This window comes from Cervus elaphus, chromosome 5 (genome assembly GCF_910594005.1).
Source record: "Cervus elaphus chromosome 5, mCerEla1.1, whole genome shotgun sequence".
Lineage (NCBI taxonomy): Eukaryota > Metazoa > Chordata > Mammalia > Artiodactyla > Cervidae > Cervus > Cervus elaphus.
The window spans coordinates 124,717,595-124,743,461 of record NC_057819.1 but is presented as its reverse complement, the minus strand read 5'-3'; the positions used below and the strand labels follow the sequence as shown (position 1 = coordinate 124,743,461).

Here is a 25,867-nt window from a genome sequence, read left to right as displayed (position 1 = left end):
TGTAGTGGCCTTTGGGTCATAAAAGCCAGTGGGCCTGAGTGAAGACAGTCTTTGCTCTCGCAGAGCAGGAACCAAAATGACTGTTTTCCCTCCCTGGGGTCCTTCAAGTGCCCAACCTGGCCCTGAGTCCTCCAGTGTGTTGTGCACTCCCAGGTCTGGGGGTTTTCTGGAGCCTGACTCTGTCTCCTGGGAGGTTTTTTAAGTGTTCCCCCTGTTGGGCCACACCTCTCTCCCTGGGCACAGGGAATGCAGTTCAAGCCTAAGCATCCAGAAATAAAACTTAAAACGGTAAAGTGCTTGAAAATATATATATATATATCACTACCTACTGTAACCACATGTCCTTTGCACAAACATTCCAAGAATTCCCCAAGGGCCTTGCTATGGGATAATTCGCATAGTGATGCCCACCTCTGAGCTTCCCATATACAGTCTCAGGTGTTTACAAGAGCATCACTTGAATGCCAAATGCCTGTCTGCCCCTCACAGGAATGCCTGCCACACAGGACACGGACATCTTCTTGGATGATGAATGAGATTGTATGGAGCGGGAAATGCGCCGATGACCTTGCCTGGTTCTCTCTGGCTGAGGACCCTTCTCCTGTCTGTTCCTTTGCTGCCCGCTTTCAGCCAGGCACCTTAGCCCAAAGGAGCTGGGGTCTCACAGGCCTGAACTGGTTGATGCCATCATCCTGAGAGTCCTGTTAGGGCTGGAACTAAGTCCTAGGTTCACCTGCCGGCCTCCCATCACCCCACTCAGGCACTTCAGTGCCTCGTGCCAAATTAAGGAACTTTCTCGAGAGATGGGGAAGTTCCATATCTCAAACTAGGTAATAGTTACACAGATGCATACATTTGTCAAAACTGCTTGGTCTATATTGAGACCTATACATTTTGGGGACTTTCACTCTAATATTCTTGCCTGAAAAATCCCATGGACAGAGAAGCCTGGCAGGCTCCAGTTCAAAGGGTTTCAAAGAGTCTGATACGACTGAGCACACACACGTACACACGCATACATACGTAATACACTTCATAGTATGCAAATTACTCTCAGGGTTTTTTTTTCATTTAGTTTTAATTGGAGGATAATTGCTTTACAATGCTGTGCTGGTTTCTGCCATACAACAACGTCAATCAGCCATAAGTAGAGCCATGCCTCCTCCCTCTTGAACCTCCATCCCGCCCCTCTAGGTTGTCACAGAGTACCAAGTTGTACTCAGTTTTTAAATTAAAAAATTTGTTACCTCCTGGACTGACAATAGACCCTGAGTCACAGCCGCTCTTTCAGGTCCCTGAGGCTTCAGAGACTTTCGACTTGCCAGAGTCAGCGACAGGAGTCAGATCAATACGTCTGGGAAGAAGCAATGATCAGTGTAATGATACTGCCAGTGTCCCGTGCTTGGGGCAAAGAGACTTGCCCCTGGGGGCTTCCAGCAGCAGCAGCAGGAGGGCCACAGCCGTCAGCACGCTGTCACCCGAAGCCTCAGCCTCAGCTCTCTAACAGTGAGAAGAAAGGAGAGAATGTGACAACTCAGGAAATGTCCTCACCCAGACCCCACCCTGGCCGCCTTGCATACCTGCAGCAGGAACCAGAATCTACACCTGGCCTTCTCTGGTGAGTACCAGGTAGCAATGGACACACCACGCCCAGGGCTCGTGGTGTTAAGAGGTGCTCTGCACCCAGCACCCACAGCTGCCCCTTGCCCCCTCTGGAGTACAGTGGCCACCCCATCACCACCGGGCAAACACCCAGTGTCTACCCAACCCCTCCTCAAGTCAAGAGAGGCGGCTGCAGGACTGCAGAGCACCCCTCTCCCCACTGGCCGCTACAAGGCCCTGGTCTCAGCCAGGCTTCCCTGGTGAAGCCAATGTGCTTCAGTTTCTGGGGCTCAGAGGGTCACAGTCAGAACAGCTATTGGTTCTTAGAAGCAGATGAGGACAGGAGAGATGCTGGCTGGAGAAGCAAGGGAGACCACAATCTGCTTCTTCTGCCTGCAGTTGCTTCCTTGGCCAGAGGCTGTCCTGCCCATCTCCTGCCCTACCTTCTGGGTGTGAAACTTAGACCAAGGTCTGGCAGGGAGGAAGCCTTTCTGCGCAAGCCCAGGTCAACCGGAACTCTGCAATGGCCTTCGGACTGCCCTCTCTGAGTGATCCTGGCCATGACAGCTGCTTTCCTAGGACCTCCCTTTCCTTCAGAGCTCCTTCAAGGCAGCATTCTTACTACCAAGAGATGAGTGTTAGCTCATGAGGAAAGGAAGACCTCTCCAGAGGCAACCTGGCTTGGTGAAATGAGGATTACACATCAGGAAGAGGCTAAGGACTCTGCAAGTAATAAACGCTGAAGAGGGTGTGGAGAAAGGGTATCCCTCTTACACTGTTGGTGGGAACAGAAACTGTAACTCTACTAAAAGTAGAGTTACCATATGATCCATCCATCCCACTCCTGGGCATATACCCAGACATAACTAAAATTTGAAAAGATACATGCACCCCTATATTCATAGCAGCACCATTTACAATGGACAAGACATGGAAGCAACCTAAATGTCTATCAACAGATGAATGGATGAAGATGTGGTTTATATATATATAAATATAAATCCTCAGCCATAAAAAAAATAACAAAACAATGCCATTTGTAGCAACATGGATGGGCCTAGAGATTATCATACTCAGTGAAGTCAGAAAGAGAAAGACAAACACCATATAATTTCATTTATATGAGGGATCTGAAATACAATGCAAATGAGCATATACAAAACAGAAGAGCTTCCCTGGTAGCTCAGATGGTAAAAGCATCTGCTTGCAATGCGGGAGACCCGGGTTCGATCCCTGGGTCAGGAAGATCCCCTGGAGAAGGAAATGGCAACCCACTGCAGTATTCTTGCCTGGAGAATTCCATGGATGGAGGAACCCCGTAGGCTACAGTTCATGGGGTTGCAAAGAGTCGGACACGACTGAGCGACTTCACTTTCACTTTCATTTTCAAAACAGAAACAGACTCAGACCTATAGTTGCCAAGGTGGAAGGTGGGGTGGGGGAAGGAAAGATTGGTAGTTTGGGGTTAGCAAATGCAAACTATTGATATTATATAGGATGGATAAACAACAAGATCTTACTATATAGCACAGGGAACTATAATCAACATCCTATCACAAACTATAAATGAAAAAGAATGTATATATGCATGAGTCACTTTGCTATATAGTAGAAATTAGCACAACATTTGTAAATCAACTACACGTCAATAAATTTTTTTTTAAAAAAGAGGCTAAGGTCCCTGGAAATATCAATTCCATTTGTGTACTGAACTATCTGCCCATTTGCCATCCATCCATCTGTCTATCCATCAACCTGACCACCCACTCATCCATTCATCCATCCATTTGCAAAGTAACCCCAGTGAGAGGAAGAGAAGGCCCAGAACAGGGGCAGGAGCTGGAAGGCAATGCTACAAAACTGAAAGGTATAGTACCTAAGAGTCTGATCTTGGGAGTCAGATAAACTTGGATCAAAATCCTGGCTTCCCTGTCACTAACCTTTTCCAACTTCAGTGTGCTCACCTATAAATTGGGTAGTAATAATTCTCTTTTAGAGTTACTATAAAGAATAAATAAGACCATGTATACAGAACACTTCATTTAGTGACTAGTCCATTGTTGTTGTTGTTGTGTTCAGTTGCTCTGTCTTGTTCAACTCTTGGCGACCTCAGGGACTGCAGTACACCAGGCTTCCCTATCCTTCACTATCTTTCGGAGTTTGCTCAAACTCATGTTCGTTGAGTTGATGATGCCATCCAACCATCTCATCCTCTGTTACCCCCTTCTACTCCTGCCCTCAATCTTTCCCAGCAACAAGGTCTTTTTCAACATGGTAAGCACTAAATAAATCATATGACTTTGCAGTTTTTCCTGCTAAAAAAATGCGTGTTAGTGTGTGTTAGTCACTCAGTCATGTCTGGCCCATGGGCTATAGCCCACCAGGTTCCTCTGTCCATGGAATTTTCCAGGCAAGAATACTGGAATGGGTTGCCATTCCCTTCTTCTAAAAAGGTAGATTCTCTTTTTACACCCTCTGTGAATTTGGGCTCAACATGGGAGTTGTTTGGCCAACAGAAGGAAGCAGAAGAGATGGTGAGCCATTTCCAGTGCCAGGCCAGAATAAGCCTTGATTGTTTCTACTGTTCTCTGATGCCTCTGCTATTGCCATGATTGGGCCCCTGGTCCCAGGATGGGGATGAAAGATACATGAAGCAGAGCTGCTCCAGCTTGACCCAGCCTGGAGCAGAGCCACTGAGTCTATCTGCAGTCCCAAAGGGAGCCCAGCCAAGATCAGTTGACCCCCAGCTGACCCAGGGACTTGTAAGCAATGAAAAGAAATGATTCTTGTTTTAAGCAACTGATCTTGAAAATAGTTTGTTATACAGCAGTAGCTAACCAATACACCTACTCACCTTCGATTTCTCTATCCCCTTCTCCTGTCTCTGTATCAAAGACATTGCATGCGGGCTAAGTCGCTTCAGTCGTGTCTGACTCTTTGCAACCCTATGGACTGTCACCCACCAGGCTCCTCTGTCCATGGGGATTCCCCAGGCAAGGATACTGGAGTGGGTTGCCATGCCCTCCTCCAGGGGATCTTCCCAACCCAGAGATCAAACCCGAATCTCTTATGTCTCTTGCATTGGCAGGCAAATTCTTTACCACTAGTGCCACCTGGGAAGCCCATCAAAGATATTACATATCTTCTAATTGTGTCTCTTCTACAAAGTCAGAAAAGGAAAGACTTCTGCAAACAGATCACATGAAGCCTCAATTTCTGGCCTACAACGCCTGCTACCTCATCGGAAACAGGAAGCAACACTGCAGCTCACAGCATAGGCAGAGGAATGACTATCGAGAGTTCAGCAAGCTTGTCCATGGCCTGGAAATGCAGACACTGAGGAAAGTGTCTGTCTGTCCCATCTATCTGTCTACTTTGAAGTCGAGGTAATGCAATTTTCAGAATCTCCAGGGAGCTGGGTGCTCAGGTGGCGGGGAAGAATGAGAATTTGTCGTGGAAATTGCTGCTCAGCAGAGATTAGGGCTGTGAAGGAGGGTGTGTGGCTCTCTCCTGCAAGTGCGTTAGGGATTCTGCCTGGCATGCTTGCCGTAAATCACTTCCCATTCAGGCCGGCTGCTGAGGGGCCAAAGGTCGATTTTCCATGGTTATGACAACAAAAACTAAAATTGGGTCAAACCTGAAAGGTATTATCTTCCCCTGAGCCGCTAAATGCACAAGAGTAATGAGGTTGGTTAAGCAATATACCTCTGCCCATGCCAGTTTCTCGGAAGACAGATTAGCCAAGTAAGTGTGTGGCTCCGGCCACCCAGCGATGCCTCCACCTAAAGGTGAAAGGTCTGGGGCCTTTCAATTCTCTGACACCAGAAGACTCTCTGGCCACAGAAACCGGGTATCTGAAGCTCTCAGGAACCCTCCCAGCTACCAAGGAGTGGGGATGTCCGAGGGCGCCTAGAAACTAGAGCCCCAAGGGACAGGTTTCTCTTGCTTCCGAGTCCCCTTCCGTGCTGACCTCTCTTGGTCATCACCATCCATAGTCACAAGTTTGAACCCGTGAGAGCCCAGGGGCTGAGGATTCGCTTCAGTTCAGCCCCTCCCTCTGTGGAATCCTAGCATTTATCTGTTGCAGACACAATGCCAATACCTTGAATTTGCATAACATGCCCTTCTCCTCATAAATTATTGATTTGCATTCCGTGAGCGTGCACACACCCCGCCTGGAGCCCATCCTTCAAAGCCTCACTGTCAACAGGCTTCAAATTGGACCCATCATCTCAGGTTACACAGTATTTATAAACTGACCTGTCCCATCACTTGGAGATATTCTTAGAAACCACGCTGCCTCATCTCAAGAGAAGGGGAGAGGGAAACAAGAGAAGACACTGAGAGTGATAAGGTTTTCTTCCAGAATTGATTTGATTTTCTACTCACGAGACAGTTGTTATTAAAAGGGTGGGTGGAATATATTGGAAAAACTGTGGGCCCATCAGTGTCACCTGGCCAACGAGAAGTGGGCAGAGCCCAGGGGAAGGTCAGAAAAAATATGTCATTGCTCCTATTCGCTGGCCATGTGACCTCCAGGCATGTCTCAGCGAGCCTCCATGGTGAGCCTCGGTGCCTTTATCTGCAAAATGGGGCTAATATAACCTGTGTACAGGATGGCTAGAATGGAGTGAGGCTGGCTACATGAAAGGGCTTTTAAAAATCAAACTCTTTTCTGGACTTCCCTGGTGCTCTAATGGTTAAGAATCCATCTGCCAAGAGGACATGGGTTCAATCCCTGGTCCAGAAAGATCCTGCATGCTGAGGAGCAACTAAGCCCATGTACCACAACTACTGAGTCAGCGCTCTAAAGCCGGGGACTCGTAACTACTGAGCCCATGGGCCACAACTACTGAAGCCCATGCACCTTGTTGCTTCTCCACAATAAGAGAAGCCACTGCAATGAGAAGCCCGCGCATGGCAACAAAGAGTAGCCCTCACTCACTGCAACCAGAAAAAGCATGCAGTGACGAAGACCCAGCACAGCTAAAAATAGGTAAACCTTTTTTTTTTTTTTAAATTAAACTCTATTCTGGTACCTGCTGCAACATGGCTGAATCTTGAGGACGATATGCTGAGTGAATAAGCCAGTCACAGAAGGACAAATACTGTCTGATTCCACTTAGGCAAGGTACCTAGAACAGGCAAATCCATAGAGACAGAAAGTGGGATGGTGGTTGCCAGAGGCTGAAGGTAGGGATGTGGGGAGTTAGTATTTGATGGGGAGAGATGAAGAAGTTCCAGAGATGATGATGGTGATGGCTGCACAACGATGTGCGTGTCTTTAATGTCACAGACCTGGATCCTTAGAAATATTTATAAAGGTAATATTTTTGTACATCTTACCACACACAAAAAATTTAATGACTATTATAGAAATGCAAAGTGATGCTATAATGACTCACCTGTAGGCCCAATTGGAAAGTAGTCTTTTATGAACATTCTGTCTCACACTTCCAGCCTCAAGATCAACACCTGGGTCTCCGCTGCCCAAAGAGCTGAAATTCTGTCTCTGAACTGGAAACATTCACTTCTGTTCCCTGGGTTCCCTATTCCTGTCTTCCCCAGACTGCTCATGCTCCTGAGCAGGGAACACAGACTGGGGAGGCAGGGAGGCCAGTCCTCCTGACTCCTTGTCCACTTGGATCCAGGCAGGCCTTCAGGACAGAAGATGCCACTGCCATCTCTGCCATCCTCTCCTGGAGTTTCACGGTGATTCCTTGAAAGTCCCTTCTGATAAGGAACAAAAAACTAGTGTCCCTTCACTTAAAAGTGGGCAGAGGGCAGTGAGAGCATCCATCAACTCCTGGAGCTGTCTGGTCCAACAGAAAGAGTGTGGATCTCCTGAGTAAGCTTACATTTTCTAGTTGCCACATTTTCTAGTTTTAAAACAAGTATCTTTGCAGGGATCCTCCAGTTAAATCCAATGAGAAGAAGCAGGGTCACCCAGTCCTGGGAGCTGCCCAGTGGGAAAGACTGTCCTCTGCCTGGCTCCCACAAACTCCTCCATGGCCGGCTGTCAGAAGCTCTCTGAAAGAAGGCGCTGGCCCTGTGGGATCAACAGCAGCTCCTGGGTCAGGTCGGGGCACAAAACCCTTCATCCAGAGCTAGAATCCAGCAAAGCCCTGTGCTCACGTTGACCCTTCATGCCCGCCCACCTTAGTTATTTCAGACAAGACACCTATGGGGGTGCCTGGACCCCTCATTTTAAGCTCCTGAATGCCCTCTCCTGACAGAGCTCCTGGGACTGGGGCCTGGGTGAGGTCACCAGTGCCATCAGGGGCTGCCTGTGCATCTAAGTGCCCAGTTACTAAAGCTTTTGTGGCACCAGAACATGTCTCCAGTCAGAACATGGCAGAGGAGGAAGCCAGAGGGAAGCATCCATAACAATCACAGCATATGTTTAAAAGCCAGGGCTTCTCCCTTGCCCAGTCAGAGGACAGCCACGCAAGCAGATTCCCTCACATTTAGTGCAGCTCACTAGCGAACCCCGTGGTGCGTTTTGTTATGACACCGTGCAAGTTTCTGTTGCCTTAAGTGACTACCAACTGAGTGGCCAGAGACAACTGAAGTCTGTTCTCTCACAGAGGAGGCCAGAAGTCTGAAGGCAGTGTCACGGGGCTGAAATCAAGGTGTGGCAGGACTGCGTTCCCAAGAGGGGCCCTAGGGAGAAATCCATGGCCTGCCTTCTCGGGCTTCTTGGTGGCCTCAAGGGCTCCTTGGCTTGTTGCTGCATCCCTCCAGCCTCTGCCTCTTTCGTCACAGGCCTTCTCTTCTGTTTGTGTCAAATCTCCCTTTCCCCCTCTCTTGTAAGGACAACTGAGATTGCATTTGGGGCCCAGCTGGATAATGGAGGATAATCTCTCCATCCCAGGGTCCTTAACTTAATCACCCCCACACAGTCAGGTTTTGTCATACAAAGTAAAATTCACGAATTCCAGGATTGCCCCATGGGTATCTTTCAGCCAACAACAGATACCATATGACACCAAAACCATATGTCAATAGCATATGCATGTGGGGATTAGATTAGATTTGAGTAGATTAGATAGATTCATTCCCTGGTGACAAAGCTGGCCACCGGCCACAGGAAACCGTTCTTGGGGAGGTGCCAACTTAGCCTAGTGAAGGCCGATGCCCAGCAAGGTGAAGGGCTCCCAGGGGGCAGCTACTGCTGAATGTCCCCATAGCTCAGTCTCTGAGGCCAAGGCAGGCAGAGAGGTCCACCACTCCCTGGGGAGGGCCATCCAAAAGCTGTCTGAGTGGGGAACCACCAAAGTGCTCTGTACCCTCAGCCATCAGCATCGTCACCATTGCCAGCTCAGGTGAGGGTCTGCAGAAGACACTGCCCGGGCCTTGCCATGTCCCCCGACCCTTAACACGCCAGTGCCCAGCCCTTGGACTCCCAAGGACCACTCCCAGTACCAGTTCTTTATCAGAGTCCAATCAGAAGGCAAAACCAAACATTCATTTTGCCTTGAAATTACTGGAGATGCTTCATTTAAAGAAGTATTAATTATTACAGGGAACTGAGATAAAGGGGGATTGGTGAGTGAGGTAAAGCGAACTCTAGAAACATGAGATTAGCAATACAAGGATCTGCCATTACTCTCAGGTCTGAGCTAGAAGAGACTCCAAGGAAGGAGATCTCCACCCTCACCCCCAGGCTGAGACCCAGACTTTGTGAAGGGGACACAGCTACATCCCCCACCACCACCCCCACAAAGAACTGCCAGCCTCTGCCTGGGGCTCTCTCCATCTTCCAGGGCCTGAAGGCCTGAGGTCCAGGTTTTATGCCCCCGAGCCGCCTCAAGAAGGAATGGCACAGATGGGTGCACACATATCCCACCCCTCCCCATGATGGGAGAGCCCTGGGGGACACGTTCTCGCTGGTCCCCAGAGCCCCAGTGGGATAGGCTCCAGCTGCCCTGAAGACCATGGACTGTCTCTCTTCCTGTTCCTCTCCCCTTCCTCTCCATCACTGCATGCCCTTGACCACTTATCTCAGGGTCTTCTCTTGGGAGCCCCCAAACAGAGACACAGGCACTGTCAGAACACCAGGGAGGCACAGTTAGAAGAGGCTGGTAAGCCTGGAAGAGTCCGGGATAAACTGAACCCAAGGAGGTGGCCAAATGGGACAGTGCAGGATTGTTCGGTCAACCTGTTCGGTCAACCTGTTATGGAGGGTTTATGATGAGCATTTTGACAATGAAGCTGATCTATATCACTGCCATCCTTTAAGAGAGGTGTTGGATGCTTTCTGAACGTTTCATTGAACCCACACAACCAAAAGCTTCTGCCATTGCCCCCATCTAACGGTGGAGAAAACCAAGGCTGAGAGTGCATCCCGGCCAAGGCCATACCACCAGGAAGAGGCCAAGGGTGGACTCAAGCCCCAGGGACCCCATCTCCCACTCCCATCCAAACCCAACACGTAAATGCTTACAGCTGACCAGGTGAAATTCACAGGCTATGGATGAAGATAAGCAGAGAAAGCAGGCATCTGAGGGGGAGAAGAGGAACCCAAATGAGCAATAAGGAAATAGAGACCCTGAGTTCCTGCAGACCAAGAGCAACCCCAAGGTCTCCACGTGGAAGCTGCCTCCTGCCAGAGCAGAGGGGGAGCAGGAGGGAGGAAGCGGCAGGAAGATGGTCAGGAGCAGCAGGCGGGACCTGAGGATGCCGGTTTCCTGCCCAGCTGGACTGCAGGGCCCTTCTGAGGACATGGAGAAGGGATGAGGACTCTCAGCTGTCACTTGGCTCCCGTGATCACTAAATCACGAGTCACGGGAACACTGGAGGAGCTGCCGCACGGCCATCTGTCCTGGGGCACTGGGAAGCAGGGGCCTGCTGGGCAGGAAGCTGGCTTGGGTGACCTCCACGTCCTGGCCCATCCTTGGGTCCAAGTGCTGTCAGACTTTCCGAGCAGAGACCCCCATGTTCTGGCAGCGCTGCCCCTGGCCACAGAGTACCTTGGCCCGGTAAACAAATATTGAATCCTGGATGGTGGGAGAAAGGCCATGTCGAGGGCAGTGAGGTCCTGGGCTAGACCTGCCCTTGGCTCCATCCTGGGTGCCGCGGGTTGGGATGTGGCGGTGGGGCAGGGATGGCATCTGCCAGCCCAGCAAGTCTTGGCAGGATGAAAGCGTTAGGTCACAGAGAAGCAGATCAGGAAGGGGGGTGCACAGGGCCCATCTCCGGTGATGACCATTCCAGGTGCTGCCCAGTGGAGGCCCCAGGATGGAGAGGATCTACAAGTCTTGAGCCACATCATCCCAGGAGGCTGGTTGTCAAGGGCTGAGCCTGGTGAGGACTGGCCTCTGGGACAGCACAGGCTGTCAAGCAGCTGCCTGAGAAGTTAAAGAAGACACCCGCTCTCCCCCGCCCCACCTCCAGGAAGTAGTCTGCACCCTTTGGTGGAATCTGAGAGGCGGGAGAGTAGTGGAGACTGGTCCTGAGCGCAGACGTCATTAACCCCCAAGAGAACATTCCCGCAGCAGCCTGGGAGCCTTCATGGTTGGTGGTAGATTTTATCTATTATTTATTCATTCTTGCTGGAAAGAGCCTCACAGCCTGACCCTAGGGGTCCATAATGAGAGTGAATGGGGTGGCAAAAGGGGCCCGCAGTGGGGTGATCACCCAGCTGGGGTGGACAGGGGACATCAGCACCAAGTCAGTGGCACCGGCCGGTCATACCCTTTCCCAGCATGGGGCCCCGTGTCGGGTCGTTGGGGGCATCCAGCACTGGACCCAGACCTCCTCTGCTGCCTCTCCACTGCAGGTCTCTTGGGACGGGCGAGTCGCCCTGCCCTGCACGGCCCCCCGGGCATCAGATCCCTTGTCGTCATTCTCCCCAGCTCCCTCCTCCCTCTGTGCATCCTCACCCCTCCCACAGTCACCCCACAGCAGTGCTCAGGGCCTGCCTCCTCTGGCTCTGCCAAAGCTGACTCCACTGGGGTTGAAGTGCGCACCCCTGCCCCGGCCTCCCAGTCTTGTCCTCTCTACCCACCCAGCCTCCCCACCAGGCATGCCCAAGTCCTTGACTTTCCCTTGGCATCGCAAACACAAGACTCAACAGCACCTATGGATCACACCTCCAGCCAGACCCTGTGCTCTGCCCTGCCTACTGCTTGGGAGCACCCGAGGTGTTCTGGAAGCCACTGATGCCTGGGCCCTCCCCAACCAACTATTCAGAATCCAGGGAGGGAGGTGCTGCAACTCTTAGCACTTCAGCTGACTCTTAGGTGAGGCCTGAATGGCCAGCACTGATGCCCAATCGACCATAGCCATGAAGCCACAGGGGGGTCCCCCTTTGTGGGCAAGGGGCCCCGCAGGGACAGGCACGAGAACAGCCTGGTGTCAGTGTGGTGGTGACCAGGGAGACAGGACTCAGCACCTTGTATCTCCCCGTGGGTGACCCTTAGCAGGACGTGCAGAGTCTTTGGAGACGAGACTGATCAGATGACAAGAGAAGGGCCCTCCTGTCCTTCCCACCACCTGCTCCACCTGGCCCCATGCCCCCTGCAGACCTCACGAGGCCATGCTCAGATTATGAGGACGTTTGGGTTCATTGCAGCCCTGGCTCCTTGCCCCAGCTACCCTGGGGTTCCCAAGGGCACTGTGGGCATCTAGGACCACCAAGAGGCCTGGCAGGGGATCATCCCTGCCATACCATCAGCAGGAGTCCAGGGAACCCTCACCCCAACCTTCCTCTCCAGGCCAGCAATCGTTCCATCATTCTGTCCATCACTCCAGCCCCTCGGGGAACACTCAAGCCAGAATCCAAGGATAGGGCCCGGGGACTGGGAGCTCCAAGCAGTGTGGGGAGGAAGCAGGGTCCCAGCCTGTGCTTCCACGGACCCAAGGACTCCGGGCTGGCCGCTCCATCCCTCTCTGAGCCTCAGTTTCCAAGCTGTTAGGATGGGGCCAGCACTAAGTAGTCAACGGAGTCCTTTCCATCCTATCGGGCACAAAAGCCTTGAAGTAAGGTGGTATTGCTAAGTATTTTCTAATAAGCATATATTCCTTTTATAATTAGAGAAAAACAAACTTCATGACAAGAGTAAATGGCAGTAGAGGCCATAAAATTACCTCCGGGCCCCAAGGGGTGCTATGAATGGCCTGACACAGCTCAGGGAACAGCCAGAAGTCAGTCCTGCTGGTCAGCCAGCCAAGTTTCCCACAGGGGACGAAGTAGCAGCATTGCCTGGTACAGACAGTGGTACCTTGGAAAATTCGCTGAGCCCACCCTGAGCGTAGTACCTCCAAGACCATACCCCAGGAGGGTTGGCAGGCTTCTTGGGAGGTTGGCTCCCAGCCCTGCCGGAGAGGGGAGCCCTGGCCTTCCAGGACCCAGCCCTCACTCTCTACAGGGGCCCTCCTCCTACCCACTCCCCAGAAGGGCAAGCAGGCAGAACACTGGGAAGGGTGAGGAGCCCGGCCACTGCTGGCAGCCAGCCACCATGCCCCCACCCCCCACCATGACACACTGCTCATTTCTATGCACTGTTAGCCCCACCAGATCCTACGACCTTGGCATTTGGGGGTCACAGGAGAAGAACGCCGTGTGTGCACAGCGCCTCCATCTAACGCATCAATTAACATTCCCTGTGCAAAAGTTGGGGCTGTAATTACAGCAAGTGATTAACAGGCCAAGGTAGCCTGTCTCTGAGGGAGCAGATTAACAGCAGAGGTTGGGAGCGCCTGCACTCACCTCGGAATCACCGGTGCGTCTTAAACAGGGGCCCCGGTGCCCTGAGAGCTGGTGATTAATGGAGGGGATGAGAGTGGGGACGTTTCCCTGGCACCCATCGCCAGGCTTTTTGCTCTTGGCAGTCACCGTGCTGGCCAGGTGTGGGGAAAGGGAAGGCAGGCCGGCCTTGAGGCAGAGCACGGGAGCCCCAGGGGAGGGCGCAGGCCTTGCTCTGCCTGCCCCAGGCTGCGCGGGCCCTCCTGACTGCAGCTTCCCATTGAGCAAGAGGCAGACGAAGGTCAAGTCCGCAGGGTCCGTGAACACCGGGAGACTCAGTCCCTTCACTAAACCATGTGGAATCTGGGACCACCCCTCACCTCCCCCGCCCCAGGAACACGCAGGGCTCCGCTAACAGGCAGAGACTGCCGCCAGGACGGTGGCCATCCCAGCAAAGATGCCCAGGTCAAGCACAACACCTGCTCATCTGGCAGAGGGAGTGGAGGAGCCCGGAGTGGGGATGCCTCCCGAAGATGAAGAGGGAAAGCGGGGAAAGACACCCCCAGCAAACTAGGTGTTTACAGGTGCATGGGTGTCAGTACATCCAGGTGAATCAGCACACATGTGTGTGTGTATATGTGTGTGTGTACACAGTGGGCTGACGTTACCTATTCTTCCAGGGTTAGACCACCCCTGTCCCCATGTGTGGTGCTGGGCACAGGCATTTAGGGCCCAAGTCCTCCCCAAGAGGCTCTTGGTCTCGCAGAGATGGTCACAGAAACCTGATAAATACCCGAGGGCTCAGAGGGTGAGGTTTGCAGAGAGCCCAGGGCTGTCCCGGTCTGCCTTGAGGGATGGGGGCAGGAAGGGAGAAAGAGAGAGGCAACCCGAGATGAACTGTGAAGTCCACTGGGAATTTATCCGTCAAGTGACAGGTGCCAGGCATGTGTCACCACGAACACGGCCACCGTGGTAGGCCCCCGTCCTCACGGTGAGACTGCGCCGGCTGCTTGGGGTCACGGCCCAGCACAGCCACAGGTCAGCTGTGTGGCCTTGGGCTCTCGCTGGCCTTCAGTTCCTCTACTGCCCATGGGAGTGAGGGGAGCTCCCGCCTCGTGGAGGGACACAGCTCACCTGCCAGCAGCTCACAAGTTCCCAGAGTGGCTCTCTCTGTGGGTGCATCCAGGCACACACCCTAGTGGACCTCTGGGTGGGTCTACCCCGATCGCCCCTCTTCATCCAGTCACCAGATCACCCCTACTGTTGGTAAGTCACTGTTTCCTCTGATCTAATCAAAACAGTGGCGCCGTGATTGGTCCACAGGTTCACCTGTGACCTCAGCAGACCATCCCAGACCATCTCTAGGGTTTCTACGTTACTAAAGGGCCCTCCACTCCCCTGGAATCACTAGACTTGCCTGAAGGGCACCCAGATGGCCTGAGGGCACATCTCCTCCAATACCAACCTCAACTGGCAGGGGAGCCACTGGGATGCAGCCAACAAGTAAGGGCCCTCTCTCCCCACTGAGTCCCCGCATCCAGGCACGCGGCGGCCAGGCTCACTCCAGCCCTCCCGACGACACGAGCAGCGGAGGCAGGGATCTGAAACTTGCATCCGGGAGATTCGGGACCAGCACACACTGCACACTCGTGCTTGCCCAGACGGCCATTTGTACATGCAGGGCACTGCTTGCACTAGCGTGTGCTAGTTACCCACTGAGCCTCCACAGAAACCCATGTGGTCCAGACCCACCCCACTTCACCAACCAGGAGGTCACTTTTGCACCACCACATACATCCTCCAGGTGCTCTGAAGCAGTTAGAGCCACATTGCACCCTTTTCCTTCTGGAGACCCAGTATCTATGAAGGTGCTAACCATCCAGTCAGTTAGTGGATGAAGACCTTAAACCAAGGTCTTCTCCCCTGAACCAGCCTGAGTCCACATTTCCACATGCCCACGGCCAAGAACCTTCCCCAGGACAACAGAGAGAGAACTAGAGCAGGGTCTGGCTGGCCAGGAGGGTTAGCTGCTGCCGTATCAGTCAGCATCCCCAGACACGACACTCAGCACAACAAATGAAAAAAAAAAAAAAAAAGAACTATTTCCATTGCTGAAAACACTCCCATCCCCACAGTGTTTAAGATGCAAAATAAGAAGGGATAAGCATGCCACACTTCCTCTCCTCTGGCCTCGCCTCCCCTCCCTCAGCCCCCTACCTTCCCTTGAGGCCCCTCACCCTTTCCCTGGGTGCATCTATCCTGCTCCCCAAATGCAAGGTCAGAAGACTGATCCTGGAGGGGTCTCCTTACAGTGGGCATTGAGAATGAGGCAGAAGAGAGTGCTGGTCAAACGTGAGGAGTGGGCATGAGTCCACACGTGGGGGATAGGCAGCCTGCGGTGGGCATTTCATTGAATCACTCCTGAGGGACAGGCCGTTGTCACTCTGAACTGCAGGAAGGCATCTCAGCACAGTGTAAGCCTGCCTTTCCCTCTGCTGGCCCCCAGCCTCTGCTCCAAGCTCCTACAAGCGTGGAGCCTAAGTAGGCAGATCTGAGCACCGGGCCGCACCCATCTTCCCTCCTGTTTTAAGGCAATGCCACCTGAGGACTCACCCCTTCCAACAGGGTCCTCTCTGCAGCACTTCTAAGACTTCTCCTGTGTGCCAGGCACTGGGTACAAATGAGAGTTTTCTGTCCCCACAGCTTGTAATTCCACCAAGGATGAGAGATGCTGAAACACAGAAGGCAGCAACCTGTTTTGGGAGTGACTGGTCCTTTGCCAGGTCCCTCCACTGCTCCCAGGACTCCCGTGAACCCCTGACCAAGGCTGGATGCACCACAGTGTCATGCTGGGAACCACTGGACCTGTGACTTGCTCCCTGCTACCCCCAACCTGGACCTCCCTCAGCACCATGCCTCCAGTGGGATTTTCAAGGAGGCAGAGAAGATGGAGCACTGCAGAGCAGTTTTCACGGCTACAGACAGAAGTTTCCAGGCACAGTGGGCGGCTTGATTCCATCTGGTGAGGGTGGAATGGGACGGAGCCAACAGGCAGTGCAGGATAGCAGAAACTCGACAGGCTTGGGGACCCAAAAGATGTGGTCTTGGGACATGGTGCTGACCCTTCCAGAGGGACTTTGACCAGATCCCCTGATGTCCCTTGACCTTGATCTCCCCATCTGTAAATGGAGGTGCTGAAAGACCCTGATGCTAAGAAAGATTGAAGAAGAGAAGGAGGAGAAGAGGAGAAGGAGGAGAAGAGAAGGAGAAGACAACAGAGGATGAGATGGTTGGATGGCATCACCGACTCAATGGACATGAGTTTGAGTAAGCTCTGGGAGTTGCTGATGGACAGGGAAGCCTGGCGTGCTGCAGTCCATGGCTCGCAAAGAGTCAGACACCACTGAGCAACTGAACTGAACTGAGAGGATTAAATGGAGATGGCCCAGGAAGAGCTGCTTCATGAATATTCATGACCAGACCAGAGGGACTGCTAGCTCCAGGCTCTGCTTGAGCCCCAAGTTGGGAGGGCATCTATAGAGGGGGCCCCTGGACCATCTTCTCTGACTGGCAGAGATGATACGGCAGGGAGGAGGAGAATGTTCAAGTAACTCGGATGGGGCTATGGCCTCTGGACTGTCCCAAAGCGCACTAGAACATTGTTCATTGCCCATGAAAGGAAAAAGTGTGGTCCATCCACATACAGAATATTATTTAGCCTTAAGAAAGGAGTGAAGCACTGACAAGGTTACAACACAGATGAACCTTAAAAACATTACCCTAAGAGAAATAAGCCAGACATAAAGGATAAATATTATATGATTCCACTAATATGACATCCCTAGATGGTGTCGCACAGAGTCAGACATGACTGAAGTGACTTAACAGCAGCAGCAGAAGCAGCAGAATAGGCAAATTCATAGAGACAGAAAGTAGAATAGAGGTTTACCAGGGGCTGGAGCTCCAATACTTTGGCAACCTGATGCAAAGAACTGACTCATTAGAAAAGACCCTAACACTGTGAAAGACTGAAGGCAGGAGCAGAGGACAACAGAGGATGAGATGGTTGGATGGCATCACCAACTCAATGGACATGAGTTTGAGCAAGCTCTAGGAGTTGGTGATGGACAGGGAAGCCTGGTGTGCTGCAGTCCACAGGGTCACAAAGAGTTGGACATGACTTAGCAACTGAATGAGGGACCGGGGAAGTCAGGGGGCCACTGATTAATGGGCAAAGTTTCTCTTGGGGATGATGAAAAAATTCTAGAAATAGATGGTGGTGACAGTTGCACAAGAGAGTGAATGTTCTTGATGCCACTGAGATAAACACTTAAAAATGACTCCAACTGTACATTTTATGTCATGTGTATTTTACCACAATAAATCTTAAAGAAAAAACTCGTGCTGGACTCTGTAGGGGAAGAGTGGAGTGCAAGAGGGGCCTCCATTCTGCTGACCAACCACTCACTCACTAAGCGCTTCAGTTACTGGGCAGAGAGGGCCTGTTGTCAACAAGGCTCTAACAACTGACTTCAGAAGAGGAACAGTGGAAACCCCGCCTGCCCACCCTGGCCTCTCACCAGCTCTAGAGAGAGAGGATTTGGGGGAAAACTGCTGTGTTGATGAGCTGGGGTTAGTCATGATTTTTGTAACATCAACAGTAACATCAGAAAATTTCCACTTCCAAAGACACATTACCCTGCATCCTGCCTCCCCACCAGCAACTTCAGGAACCCCTTCTGCTGTTCTTGACTCCACGCCATGCTCCCTGCAGATGGCCGGCCTTCTTGAAAGCAGCTGGCCCGAGGTCTGACCGGGAATTGATCCTCAGTGCGGACAGGAGGCCTCCGGAGAAGGCCGACAAGCCTCCAATAATTACGAGGAGATAAGACTATCAGGTGTAATTAAACAATGTCCACAGGCAGACCTCTTGGCTACAGCCTTTGTCCCCCATCCCCTCCTCCTTTTCCCCGAGACTGCAAAATAAATTATCCTGTGAAGTCAGCAGAGGTTGAGCTATGGAAACAATTAAACAGAAATTAAATCTAATTCATTTATACTCCAAGCACAAAGTGGATCATGTAGGTTTTTTTCTCTCCTTCCTCTTTTCGCCTTGGTGTTAGAGAGGACTATTATGGGAAATTAATCATGAAGCGAAGCAATGAAAGTGATCTATCACTCGCTAAAGTGCACCGACCGACTGTATAGAATCTATTATAGCAGCAGGAAAATGTAGAGGTAATGCAGTTTGGAAGAAGGGAGACCAAGGAAAGAGGGGTTCTCCGAACTGAGGTCCGAGTGACAGCTGGGCCAAGGACCCGCTTCCTCCAGGTCAGGGGGTGCTAGGCAGAGGTCCACCTCTGAGTTCACTGGGCTTGTTCAAGGTGTTCCTAATGACGTGAGACTCACCTTACAGGGGAAAGCCTGAGAAGGGTCCTCCAAGGCCAGCGGGGCTTGGACCTGGGGGTCTGAGGGAGAATCTGCTTGATTCTCACCATTTTCTTCAACATAGAAGTGGGGGCAGGGGTGTTGCTGCAAGGACAAGCCCCAGGGAGGAGCCCCACGAGAATCAGCCAGGCCTGTGTCCCCACCTACAAATTGGGGGTGATGCCACCTGCCCTGTTTCCCCTCACATGAAGATGAAATGAGCAAGTGGGTAGGAAAGCCTGCAGGAAGCACAGAGTGCGGAGATGCTGAGTGGCTGGCGGCAGGCCCAGTGAGCCATGTTCCTGGTTTCCTGCTTTCAAGAAAAACAATTTCAAAAATTGTTTTCCCATCGTGTGGAGGAAGGAGATGGCATAAGTGGAATATTTCCTCCCAAACAAAGGAGGGCCAAGGCTGCCAGGGCAAAGAGCTCAGAAGCACTGGGAAGGAGGAGGCTGGCCCAGGGGAGGTGTCTTCAGGATGCTGAGCCTAGGAACCGCTGGGAGAAGGCCTGGGGCTGGTGGGTACCCTAAAGGTCTAGGGGCACCATGCCCCAGGAAAAAGGAAGTAAACAGAGGAGCTCAGGGGTTGGGAGGAAGGTTGAGCTTTGAACTCGGCATAAAAAACGAAGAGACAAAGGCCGCCTCCACTCTGCTGCTCTCCTGAAGGGCAGACAGCCCTCTCGGCAGATGGGACTGCCCCTGGGAGCCTACACACCCACTGCTGCCCCAGGGCTCACTTGCCCAACCGAGGCCGGCTGCCATGCTCCCGGGCAGGTGCCAGGGGACAGCCAGAACGGGAGAACAAGGCAGGAGAGACAAACCAGGTGACAGGTGAGAAAAGCACGTGCAGCTGTCTCCTAAACCCTCTCATTTGAGAACGGCCCTGACTTCACAGCCCAGCCCAGAGTCAGGCCCCAGTCCCCCAGGGTACGCCTGGAGCCAAGCCCTCACAGAAGAGGCAGGGGCAGGGAGGGGCCAGTCCCCTGGGACTCAGCCCCTCTTCCTGCCCACTCTGCCACCCCTGTACTAAGAATGGGGCGGGCCCCACTCCCCTGGATTGTCTTCACTTCACCTTGCCTGTCCGCAAGGCCAGAATCATCTTGGGGCCTGTGCAGTATAGGATTAGCTTTCCCCAAAAAAAGGTTTAGCCCTTGCCCCTGGTTCCTATGAGGTCACCTCTGAGCCTTTGGAGGGTCTTTGTGAGTGTGTTTACCTGCAGCCTTACCAGCAGCCAGATAGTCTGTGCTGACAGTGTGGTTTGGGGTGGGGGCCTTGGGCCATGCTGTATCAGTTTGACCTCTTGGGGGGCTGCAGACAAAGGTCAGCCATGTGGGTGGTCAGTGAAGTCTATGTGGTCAACTCCCAGTGAACCCTCTGGACCCCAGAGCTCAGGTGAGCATCCCCAGGTGGTGAGTGCTGTCGAACATGGTTCTGAAAGGATTGGGGGCCGTCCTCAGGACTCCACTGGGACAGGAACCTGGACACTCAGGCCAGATCTCACCTGGCCACTGCCCTGGGCGCCTCATCCCACTGCTGACTTTTATCTGTGTCCTTTCCCTGGGGTGGACTGTGATCGTGGGAGTGTAACAGCTTTGCTGACTTCCTCCCGTGAATCACTGGACCTGGGGGTAGTCTCAGGGACCCCTGAGCCTCAGTGACTCACAAGGCATAGTAGGAGCCATTGGGTCCAAGTCTACCCAGGCAGTTGAGGAGAATGAGGCCAGAGTTAAAGGAGTTGCCCAAGGTCATATAGGAAATGGGAGGCAGGCAGGACCAGTGCCCCCTCCCTGGGACAGTGCCTCCCCTTCCCAGCTTTCATCCTTGTCGCCTCCCCCGGGGAAAGGCTCACTGGAGAACGTATCCACAGACTGAGTGAGTCAGTGGGCGGAAGTGGAGATGCCGGCACCAAGGCTGGTCCCCACCGGCCAGAGATAGAGAAGGAGCAGAGTGACTGCCAAGACCTTCCGTCCCCAGGGCTGGCACTAAGGACGAGGAGAGTGTTAGGCCGAGATAGGAAGCAGCCTGCAGCCGCAGTAAACCGGGCTGCCCTCCCCAGTGTGCTGGGGGCCCCAGGGGCAGGAGCAGAGATGCTAATTAAAACCCCAGCACAGGCTCCCATGGGCAGACTCACACACTCCACAATGCCCTCCCCAAGCTTAAACATCAGCCTAGCATCCAGCTCCCCTCTGCCCCGCCCAAAGCAAAGGGACACAGGCCTGAGAGTGACTGATGTCCTCTGCCACTTGAGCTTGGCACGTGGGCCTGGAGGCATCCAGCGTCACGCCACCAAGAGGCCAGCCCCTGCCACTCGGCCTCAGCTGGCCAGGCATGAGGGCGAGATTAGTGCTGGGCGCCCCTCCAAGGCTGCAGGAAAGAGCACGGTGGGCGCCTCTTCCAGCCGGGGCTTCTACTTGACGTGTCACCTTGTGAGCGAGGGGTCTCGACCAGGACCGGCCACGTGAGTTGCAGGCCTCAGAACAAAAGGAAAACTCCAGGCCTTTGCTCACATTGCAGGACAGAAACAGCAGAGCTTCACATCAAGTGCCGGCCCTTCTGAGCTTGGGTCCCTGCATGGCTTTGCAGGTGGCACAGGAGCAAAGCTGGTCCCGTTCCTACTGTCAGAGCCTCTCCTGGTCGTCTGGGGAGAGCCCCAGAGACACAGAGAAGGGCAGAGTGCAGAAAGGACACGGCACACTTGCTGTGCACGCGCACGTGTGCACACACATACACACACACACACACTCAGAGTCTCCCTCAGACACTCAGGAGACACTGAGTCCAGGTAAGAATTGGTTGAAATGACAGCATGGCTGACATCGAGGAGCAGCTGTAGCAGGGAGCACCCCGAGGGACCGTTCCCCAAAAGGTGGGTGAGCAGATGGCTCCAGCCCTCTGGCCCAGAATCCAAGGTCCTGGAGCTGGAAGGCACCAGGAGACCAGCTAGTCTGACTTCCTCCATTAGCAGATGGGGAGGAACTGGAGGCTAAGAGAGGCCAAGGAGCTGCCTGGACTTCCCACCCCAGGAGGTTCTCGGTGGACAGCAGAGCTCCTACCCCAGGACTTTCCTCTCTGGGCAGGTCTGCATCACTAGCCCTGACCCTTGACACAGTAAGAGTGAGGACCTCACGGTTGTGCTCTGGCTCTGGAGCCAGGCCCAGGGCACAACGGGCTCTTTTGCTTCCAAGACACTCAGAGAGGGCACACAGGTGTCCAGGGAGACGGAGCTGGGGAGTGGCAGGGCTGGGCAGGGCCTTCCAAGCTTGTGACCCCGACCCCTGAGGGACACCACATGCAAACACGGAATTCGTTGGCTTCCTGCTCCAGAAGCTTAAAAACCACCTCCCAGGGGAGGAGAGGAGGAACAAATTAGGAGTATGGGATTAACATATAGAAATGACCATACATAAAATAGATAAGCAACAAGGATTTACTGTTTAGCACAGGGAATTATATTCAATTTCTTGTAATAACCCAGAATGAAAGTAATTTGCACACAAAAAAATAACTGAACCACCATGCTGTATACCTGAAACTAATGCAATACTATAAATCAACTCTGCCCTAATAAAATTTTTTTTTAAAAAAAGAACAAAAACCACTTCTGGGGTCCTTGAGAGCACTTAAGCACTTGGAGCATAATAAAAAGTTCTGGATGAGTGGAGGTCAGGTCACGGTGTCGTGTAATTGCTGAGATTACACAACCTAAAAGGACTGAAATAGCCCCGGTCTCCAGCTCAGGTGATGAAGAAGAGGCACAGGCGGGCAACAGTCAGAGACGACGTATGGTGGAGGCCACTGTGCATGAAGCCAAGCAAGGGAGTGCCTGACCTGGAACATGAAGGGCTCCTGAAGCTCCTGCTCTGGTTCATCCCACAAACATGAGCCCATGGCTGCCTGTGGCTGGAACTCCCAGCAGGGTGAGCCAGGCCCCTGTGTTTCCCCTGCCTGCAGAACAGCACCAGGGACACATTAGGTGCTCAATAAATATCTACTGGGCGACTTTAAGGAAAAGTGTTGCTTTTTAATTCCCGCCATCCCAGCCATACAAGCTCCTCCAGAAGTGCAGGACCAGGAAGAAAGTCAGCAAGGACCGTGGGAGCAGGACCAGGACTCTGTGGTCACAAAGAAAGAGAGAGCACAGGCACGTGTAAAATATGCATAAACACAGAGAGAGCCATATTTATTTATATTTTAGGGTAGCAGGATGAAAGAGGGATTCTTTTCTTTCTGATGTTTGGTATTGTTCCACTTTTCTACAATAAGAAGAATGTCATAATAGGAAAAACAATATAAAAATAAGGGCTTTATCTCTCATGCAGGTACCCTAAAATGGGATGGGGATAAAAGAGCTCCATCAAGGCCAGGATGGAAATGGGGTAATAGTAAGGCCGCTGGGACTGCAGGCCAGAGGGGCTGGGTTCCAGGTGCGGGGCTGTGATTCAGGATCTGCCAAACCTAACCCTAACCCTAACCAGGAGGAGCGAATGGCTGGATAAAGGAAAGGCATGAGGAGCAGGTAGTGAGCAGCCCACAAACGCTCGAGCAAGCTCTTGCCGATCCAGCACAAGAAGGGGTACAGGTAGGGACAGGGGCGTACAAAGTGAAAGGGAGGAAATAAGGAAAAAACACAGCCCTTTGAGAAGGGGTGCATGGTGGTCTGTGTTTAATTAATGTCCAAGCACCCCTTCTCTGGAAATTCACCCCCGTTCGGCCCTGTGGGGTAGTCACATAGACAGTGCTGGTTCTCAGGGGCAGGGACCAGAGAGCTTGGGTGCGAGGTAGGAGTGGTGAGGAGGAAGGCCACATCGTGGTTCCCTCACTCAGGAAGCTACACCCCTTCCCTACTTGTGACCCCCCCATGACCTGAGCCAGGAGAGCCCTCGCACTATGCCTCCCACCTCTCCCCAAGTCACAGGCCTGGGGGCACTGGTTTGGAGACTAACAGAGAAAAAATTCAGCCTCTGGATTTCAACCATGCTCTCTACCAAGCCCTTCCGTCTAATACATGGCTACTTTTTTTTTAATTGAAGGAAGTTGAATTTCCTTTTTCTAGCCAGAAAGGACTCGTATTATTTTTCTCTTAAGAACACTTTAGTACCAAATTGGATTTTAGTGTCAATTAAAAAATAACGTATAAAAACATTATGTTAAGTTAAATAAACCAGTCATATGATTCCATTTAGATGAAAAATCCAGAACAGGCAAATCTGAAGAGAGAGAAAGTGGATTCATGATTGCCAGGGGCTCGGGGTATAGAAGGATTGGAAGGTGACAGCTTAAGGGCACGGGGCTTTTTTTTGGTGGTGTCGGGGGGAACAAAGTGTTTTAAAATGGACTGTGGTGGTGGCTGTACACCTCTGAATATACTCAAAACCACTGAATGGTTTAAAGGAGTGTGTTGTATGGTGTGTGATATATACCTCATTAAAGCTACTATAAAAAAGTTTTTTGCACAGGTGACCTAACTAACGCAAAAGCAGCAGGTGCGCATTGCCCGTCTAGGTGACCAGCCTGCCTGTCTCCATCCCTCACTGCCTGTATCTCACTCTGCCCTCTGTCACGCAACCCCCAGGTGGGCCCCCCGTCCTACCACGCCTTCTCCTTCCTCCCGCCCTGGGCTTCTGCGTGCACCCCACATGTCCTGCCCTCATGCACACACATCTGACCTTCTCCTGGTCACCCGTCCTCCAGGAAGGGGCACCAGGAAGGCTGGCAGCACGCAGCTGTCCCCAGGCCTCACCCTGCTGAGCAGTGGTCACTCAGCCTGGAATTCCTTGACTTAGCCGACTCTGCCAACCACTAGTCAGCAGGCCCTTCAAGGCAGGGAAGTCTGGATTCACCGTCCCCTATCCCAGCCTCCCAGGGCCTGGACCACAGCAGCAAGTCATATAAAAGCCACTGGACGAACAGAAGGGCACGCAGTTCTCCCATCATTGACCTACATTTGCTATTGTCAGGAATCTGTTTTATATGACTCAGTTTTAATTTGGCATTATTTCAACAGGTTCTTCTCAGTTCAGTTCAGTCACTCAGTTGTGTCTGACTCTTTGCAACCCCATGGACTGCAGCACAGCAGTCCTCCCTGTCCATCACCAACTCCCAGAGTTTACCCAAACTCATATTCATTGAGTCAGTGATGCCATCCAACCATCTCATCCTCTATTAATATGTAAATATATAATCAGCAAACTTGTCATTCTTGAAGATAGCACATTATTAACAGTTTGTTTAAATACTTCCCACTTTTTAGTGCAGATATAAGTATCCTTGTGCAAGGAAGACTGGGTATTTGAGCAATTTCTGCACTCCATGTTTCCTGAAATGGGATTACAGGATCAATGGGCATTATCCATTTCATAATCCATTACGTACTGGCAAAACCCACTGTCTAAAGGATGCCTTGAGCAATGAGTGTTTGTATACAGTCCTATTGGGACTCAATATTTATATATTCTCAATTTATTTTTTTGCTAATATAAACAGGTGAATTATTTCGGGTCATTAAAAATCCTATAGAGTTTAACCTTTCATTGTATAGCCTGACAAATTCCCACTGAGGGTGAAGTAGACATGCAAATTTCTCAATGAAGTTACTGCTCCAGGATCCAAGAAGGGAGCCCACCTATTATGCCCACCACTGTGGGGCAGCCCATCTCAGTTACGGTATGGGGCGAGAAAGGAGGTAGGAATTAACTAAGGCCATGATAGAGGGCTGCACCCTGGCTGTTGTTCAGTTGCTCAGTCATGTCTGGCTCTTTGTGACCCCACGGACTGCAGCACACCAGGCCTCTCTGTCCTTCACCATCTCCTGGAGTTTGCTCAAACTCATGTCCATTGAGTTGATGAAATGCTCCTAAAAAGTGTGTATGCCTCCAAGGCTAGAAAATGGTGCCTGGGAGGCACTGGGCACCCCAGAGGACTCACAATCTCCAGGTGTCTTTGCTCGCTGATGCCTGTTCTGAAAACTGCTCTGACTATAGAAGCCTTTTGTAGTGAAGTCTCACTGAAGGCACCACCATGCCCCAAGTCCAAGAGTCTAAAGAGTCTCTTTCTCCTTAAAAGCACTCCTCAGTATCTACACGTCTCTAGCTCCATCTCGAGACACAGAAACTCTCCTGCTGACACCAGGGCCAGGAGCTCCATGGGGCCA

At 52.1% G+C, this 25,867-nt stretch overlaps 1 protein-coding gene across 4 annotated transcripts in view; it reads right to left on the bottom strand.

Annotated features, from left to right (window-relative positions):
• Window positions 1-25,867, bottom strand: part of RBFOX3 (RNA binding fox-1 homolog 3) — a 429,808-nt gene that overhangs the window by 331,818 nt on the left and 72,123 nt on the right. The window contains exon 2 of one of the 4 annotated variants that reach the window (XM_043905314.1): window positions 15,905-16,022. The exons of the other annotated variants lie outside the window; for them this stretch is intronic. The gene's annotated coding sequence lies outside the window, so the exon portion shown is untranslated. The remainder of the gene's footprint in view (window positions 1-15,904; window positions 16,023-25,867) is intronic. 4 annotated transcript variants of the gene reach the window in all.